This window comes from Galeopterus variegatus, unplaced genomic scaffold (assembly GCF_000696425.1).
Source record: "Galeopterus variegatus unplaced genomic scaffold, G_variegatus-3.0.2 Scaffold3348, whole genome shotgun sequence".
NCBI classification, from domain to species: domain Eukaryota; kingdom Metazoa; phylum Chordata; class Mammalia; order Dermoptera; family Cynocephalidae; genus Galeopterus; species Galeopterus variegatus.
This window is the reverse complement of record NW_007729459.1, coordinates 214,093-221,066: the sequence shown is the minus strand read 5'-3', so window position 1 is coordinate 221,066 and position 6,974 is coordinate 214,093.

Sequence of the window (6,974 nt, the reverse complement as noted above, 5' to 3'; positions counted from 1 at the left end):
CTCCCTTCACTCCCCATCGTGGCCTGTACAGGCCCAGCTCCACCCTGGATCCCCACTGGTTCTAGGCAGATTAGACCCAGGCTGAAGACAATTAGGGTGTTTCGATCAACAACATCCTTTGGGAAATCTGCACATTTCCACTGTGGTGTAGGAGCTGCAGAAAACTGCCTGGCCCTGGGATTCTGCCCAGTACCTGGCATCCTGAAGGTCCACCTGGGTTCCTCCCAGCCCCAGTCTAAGCCTGAGTGAGCTGGCATTGGCTGGCCAGCCTGGCCCCACCTGGGATCCCTGTTTGGCTTGGCCTGTGTCAAGGAGGCAGGGAGCCTGAGGAACCAGAGTTAAGCAATGGCTTCCCAAGGGCGAATTCCTGCCCAGTGCCTGGTATCTGGCTTCCGAGCCAAGCATGGGTGGCTCTGTTTCTGCTGATTCCTGATCATGCTTGCAGGCTGCATAATGGTTCTTTCTTCCTGCCTGGATATCGCTCCCCAGAAGGAGTTAAGTCCAGGGGCCTGAGAGCTGCAAGCCCAGATGTAGGATTTACCTGCAAACACTCCCATTGACTGAATTCTCAGAAGATACTAGGCCCCATAGAACCTGTTAGCTGTTCCTCTGGGCCCAACCCAATCGACGTGGCCAGGTGTTGTTATGATACATGAAATCAGCAAGCGCGTGTTATCAGGGTGGTTTCAACTCCAGAGAGGCGGGGCATAGCGTAATGTTTGAGGCTGGGACTTGGGATGAGCTGATTAGAGCCTTCTTGGTCACTGTGACAGCTTTGCCCAGCTTCCCCCAACCATTTCTCAGCTCCCCTGCAGTGCTCGAGGGTTGTGCCTGATCCTCTGTGCATGCAGGTTAGAAATACATGAAAGAAAGCCTGAACTTCTCACCGCCTTCCCTAGAGCAAATCTAATGGCCCAGGCTGCGGCGGGCTGCTGTCCTCTGTCTCCATGAGACAGAGGCGATAAGCCGAGGAAGGTCTGCGACCATTTCTACTTGACCTGAGATCCCAGAACCTGGCACTACCAGGGACAAGCCTGTGTAAGCCTGTCCCAGCGTAGTTACGAAAACACCCCCTGCTACTCTGGAAAGTGAAAGTTGGACGATGACTGATACAGTGGCCCTGCGTGTAGAGGACATCACATTGGTTCCCACTGTGTCCTTTCCAGATTACGCGGAGCGTGTATGGCTGCAGGAGTTGGGCACAAGAAAGGGAAGTGACTAATCCACACTCACAGACTGAGTCAGGAGCAGAACTGTTTAAGAGAATCCAAGAGCTCTGACTAACGTGCTGCTCCCTCTTGACACCGCCCTGGTACAGGGAGCAGAAAGGACGGTCAGCCGATCAATACGTGTCAATATCACCGGGAGACAAAAGGGGTCCCTTAATGCGTGTGGGTTGAGGAGAGAAGCCCCTGCTCCTGAAAAATGACATTAGAAGACTTACAAGGGGCAGGTGCAAAACGCTACTGCACAATGCAGTGGCCCCATAGTGGGAGCGGGGTGAGCTAAAGAATGACAAATGCCCACAGGGAGGCAATCTGGGGTGGCTGCATGGGAGAGGGAGTGAGTCCCTGCTGCTGGCTCAGCCGAGCCTGGGATGTGGCCGAGGGTGTCCTGGCACCGTGTGATCTCCCTCTGCCTCTCCTGCAGGGTTACACGGAGGAGGGTGTTGGAAGTCTGCAGAGGAGAAGGGGCGAGCCCAGCGGGCAGGCAGGATGTGCGGGGACAGTGGGCAGACGGGCCGCCTGGAGCAGAGGGAGATGCAACAAAAGAAACAGAGAATGTCTGCCCAGCATCCTCATTTTTCTGGTTTTACGGGAAAATGGTGAAAGTCTTGCAGGCGGCGATTACAGAGGCTGGGAGTAGGAGAGAAACCACAGTGATTTTCTTTTTTTTTTTTTCAGGACCAAAACAATGTTTTCCCCAAACTAAACAAAGTCAGATTGAGAAATGCAACATGGTACCTCGGGGACCTAGTGGCTCATGGCTGGGAGGGTCCCTTCCCACAGGCGCCGGCCACAGGCTGGGATGCTAGTGGCTTCCTGGGGAGGAACAGGGACACGTAAACTTTTCTCTTGTCTTGTACCAAACAGTCATGGCTCTTTTTGCAAAATAGTTTTTGTCTGCCTCCTATAGTGACAGTGGGGTCCTCTGTGGTAGCACCTTTTGTGAGCCTCGGCAGGACATGTGTCTGGTCCTGACCGCCCCCCCCACCCCCCCACAACCTGTTACCTGCCTCCTATAGGACAGCTTTGCAGCCTGTGGCTTCAGTGTGGTCTTGCATTTAAAGACCTCAGGGGTGACAGCTGCTGTTGTTAGGTAAAAGGTGGTTTCCCAGGACGACACCATGGCGAATGCTTTAGCATCACTAAAGAAACAAAGGAATCCCCTAATTACAAGATGAAACGCTGTCTTCCTTCCAAGAGGGACAGGAGGCTGAATTCTTTAGGAAAAACCGGTGGGCTTGCAGGTACCAGTTCTTTAGTGATTTGATTAAATGGAGCCATTCGTTTCAGAGCTGCCTTTTTTAAAAAAACAAAAATGTAGCAGTCATGGAACCTTCTCCAGCAAATTACAGTGGTTTTAAGTGAACGAAAGTGGGTCGCCCAACCCACATGCTCTCGTGAGAAACACAGCCCCCCATCTCCCCCCAAAAAACTCACAGCCACTGCTCAATTGCACATTGCGAGGTTGTAGTTTCATTTACACGAGATTCTTATTTTTAACCATCTGATTCGTGTTAACTACCTGATCTGAATCTAGTCAGGTCCTGTGCCCGCAGACCCCTTTAATTAGTGTGATATTTTAAATTGGTTTTAAATGGAGGTGGCTGCGCTTCTGTTTTTCAACCGTGGAGCCAGAGGCCTGAGGCCACCTGGAGGCCCCACTTAGCTGAGATTTTATCTGCCTGCCCTGTCTTCTCTCCCGGGGCCCTGCTGGGGGCTGAGGGTCCTCGCCTGGCTGGGAAGTCGTGGGCAGAGCAGGTACTCAGCTGTGGGACAGCGGGGCTGTGACTGATCCCTGTCCCTACTCTAGGACTTCTGAGTGGCTGCAGGGCATGGGAGAGTCCAGCTCCGCCCCTGCCAGACTTGCTTGATGAGGACCGAGGACGGGAGGAAATCCTTTCTCAGACAAGAGCCAGGGGCTGACCTATGATCCTCCATGATCCTGGGACCCTTGCGGTGGTCCCTGGTAAAGATATCTTCAGTGCAATCCCAGCTTTTATCATATCAGTAGAGGGCGGGAATACCCACCCCACTGAGCTAAATGGCACAGTGCAGGGGGCTATGTCAGTATAAATTCTTACAGTAGTTCAACTTCACAAAGACAGTTGATTTTTTTAAAATTCCATTTTATTCATTGGTAGCTTTTCCTTTTTTAAATTGTATACATTTAAGGTGTATAGCATGATGTTTTGATATACATATGCAGAGTGAAATTGTCACTAGTCAAGAAAATTAGCATACCCATCTCCTCGCATAGTTTCCTTCTGTGTGTGTGGTAAGAGCACCTGAAATCCACTGTCCTAGCAAATTTCCAGTATGCAACACAGCATTGTTAACTGTAGACCTCACCCTGTACATTAGAGCTCTATGCTCACACATCCTTCACAAATGCAACTTCGTACCCTCTGACCTGTTTCCCCCCCTGTCCTACCCCTCTCCACCCCTGGTAACCACTGTTACACTCTCTTTTCTATGTACAAGGGGTTTTCAAAAAGCTCATGCAAAGATGTGTTATCTTTTAATTCCATTTTTCCACGAACTTTTTGAAGTACCCTCGTGTTCAATTTTTTTTTTAGATTCCACATATAAGAGAAGTTATGCAGTATTTTTCTTTCCGTGCCTGGCTTATTTCACTTAACATAATATCCTCCAGGTTTATCCATGTTGTTGCAAATGACAGTATTGCCTTTTTTAAGGCTGAAGAATATTCCATTAAATATATATATTTTATATATATATATATATATATATATATATACCATAATCTTTTTATTTATTCATCCATCAATAGGTCGATCAAGAGGACACTTGTTTCCGTATCTTGGCTATTGTGAATAGTGCTACAATGAACATGGGACATGGCAGACATCTCTATGAGGTGCTGATTTTATTATCTTTAAATATACTCATACACCTATAAGTGATAAAGCTGGATCATGCTATTTTTAGTTTTTTGAGGAACCTCCATACAGTCTTTCATAATGGCTTTATCAACTTAGACTCGCACCAACAGCACCCGGGGTTCCCTTTTCTCCACACACACCCCCATCGACACTTGTTATCTCTTGTCTTTTTGATGATAACTGTCCTAACAAGTGTGAGGTGGTATCTCATGGTAGTTTTGATTTGCATTTCTCTGAAGATTGTTGGTGTTGAGCACCTTTTCATATACCTGTTGGCCATTTGTGTGTCTTCTTTGGAGAAATGTCTATTGAGGTTCTTTGTCCATTTTTTAATCTGGTTGTTCTTTTGCTATTAAGTGTATGAGTTCCTTATATATTTTGGATATTAACCCCAATCAGATACACGGTTCATGAATATTTTCCCCAATCTGTAGGCGTTCTTTTCACTTTGTTGATTGTTTCTTTTGTGGTGCAGAAGCTTTTTAACTTTTTTTTTTTTTCCTTTTTGTCTTTTTTCGTGTCCAGCAACGGACCGCAACCCTCAGTGTTGCGCCCGTACCGGACCGGGACGGCAATGGGATCGCAACCCTCGGTGCTGCGCCCGCCCCTCACTCAGCCAGTGAGCAGGAACCGGTCTGTATGTGGGATCCAAACCCTCGGCGGGAGCGCCACCGCACTCCCAAGCGGCGCACTGTAGCAGTGCGCCACCAGGCTGGCCCCAGAAGCTTTTTAACTTGATCTAGTAGTGTTTATCTATTTTTGCTTTTGCTGCCACAGCTTCTGGTGTCATATCCAAAAAAATCATTGTTCATACCAGTGTCAAGGAGCTTTCCCCCTATGTTTTCTTTGCAGAGTTTTATGGTTTCAGGTCCTACATTTAGGTCTTTAATCCATTTTGAGTTGATATTTGTGCGTGTTGTAAGATAAGGGTCCAAATTCATCCTTTTGCATGTGGATATCCTGTTTTCCCAGCACCATTTATTGAAGAGTATATCCTTTCTCCATTGTACCTTCTTGGTGTGTTTGCCAAAAATTAGTTGACTGTATATGCTTGGCTTTGTTTCTGGGCTCTCTATTCTGTTCCACTGGTCTACGTGTATGTTTTGATGTCAGTACCATGCTGTTTTGATAACTATAGCTTTGTAATATAATTTGAAATCAGGAAGTATGATGCCTCCAACTTTTTTTTCTTTCTTAAGATTGATTTTAGCTATTCGGGATCTTTTCTGCTTCCATAGCAATTAAAAAAATTTTTTAGTAATGCAAAGATATCATAGGAATTTTGATATGGATTGCATTTGAATCTGTATATGGTTTTGGGTAGTATGGACATTTTAACAATGTTAATTTGTCCAGTCTATGAACACAAGATAGCTTTCCATTTATTCCTGTCTTCTTCAATTTCTTTCACCAAAGTTTTATAGTTTTTAGGGTACAGATATTTCACCTCCTAGGTTAAATTTATTCCTAGGTATTTTATTCTTTTTGATGCTATCGTAAACGTGATTGTTTTTGTTTTGTTTCGTTTTTCTTTTTTGGATAGGTCATTGTTGGTGTAAATAAATGCAACTGATTTTCATATGTTGGTTTTGTATCCTCAACTTCACTGAATTCATCTTCTGGTTCTAACAGTTGTTTTGGTGAAGTGTTTAGGGTTTTCTACATATAGGATATGTCCCCTCCAAACAGGGCTAATTTTACTTCTTCCTTTCTTATTCAGATGCCTTTTGTTTATTTTTTCTTGTCTGAATGCTCTGGCTACTGCTTCTAGTATTGTGTTGAATAGAAGGGTGAAAGTGAGTATCCTTGTCTTGTGGCATAGTTAATATCTAAAATGTTATATTTATGAAATTTACTGACACTGGGTATGCCATCACTCCAGATGGAAGCAGAAAAGTAAATTCCTTGCTGTCATCATGGGATTGGGCTCACAATGTTGATGGTACACTGGTTTCAGAGGAGACAGCCCTGGGGCAGGGGGGACAGGGCTAGGACACACATGAATATGATCATCCTCACCAGGTGTTCAGCTATTTTTCTTTGTAGCAACATCTACACAGTCTCAAAAAGTAAATATTCTTGTATCCAACAACTATTTTATGAACCATAAGCAATTGGCATTTTGGGGTGATATTTAGATCCCCCTATTTCTAAATTTCAAAGTGTGGGGCCGGCCCGGTGGCGCACTGGAGAGTGTGCCACTTGGGAGCGCGGAGGCGCTCCCGCTGAGGGTTCAGATCCCATGTGGAGACCGGTTCCCGCTCACTGGCTGAGCGCGGTGTGGGCGCGACACTGAGGGTTGCTATCCCGTTGCTGGTCCCCAGTATGGGTGCGACACTGAGGGTTGCGATCCCGTTACTGGTCAGTAAAAAAGACAAAAAGGAAAGAAAAATAAAAAATAAAAATAAATAAATAAATAAATAAATTTCAAAGTGTGTTTTCTCAATTCGTTGTCCTCCAACCCAGCTTTGAAGACCATGAATTGGGGTCTTATTCTCATAGGCATGCTCAGCTAAGCATCAGGTGTAGAACAGAACAGGAGACCACCAGAGTAGACTCTGAATCAATCACAGGGACAGTAGAAATAAGCCAAAAACCTCAATGAGCAGAGAAAAGGGGCAATGGGATATAATGACAAAGTGCAGAAATTCTCAAAACATCTGAGACATTTTCTTCTTACTCTAATGATTCACACTTTCTGTGCAGGAAAACAAAGAAAAAGAAAATGACTTGTATGAGACGTGTCCTCCAGAGTGAGCTGACCCAGTGTCTTTATGAGATGAGATGGGAGATCACTCATGATGAAATAAAAGCAAACAAACCCCAGTACAAAGATTACCCCTTA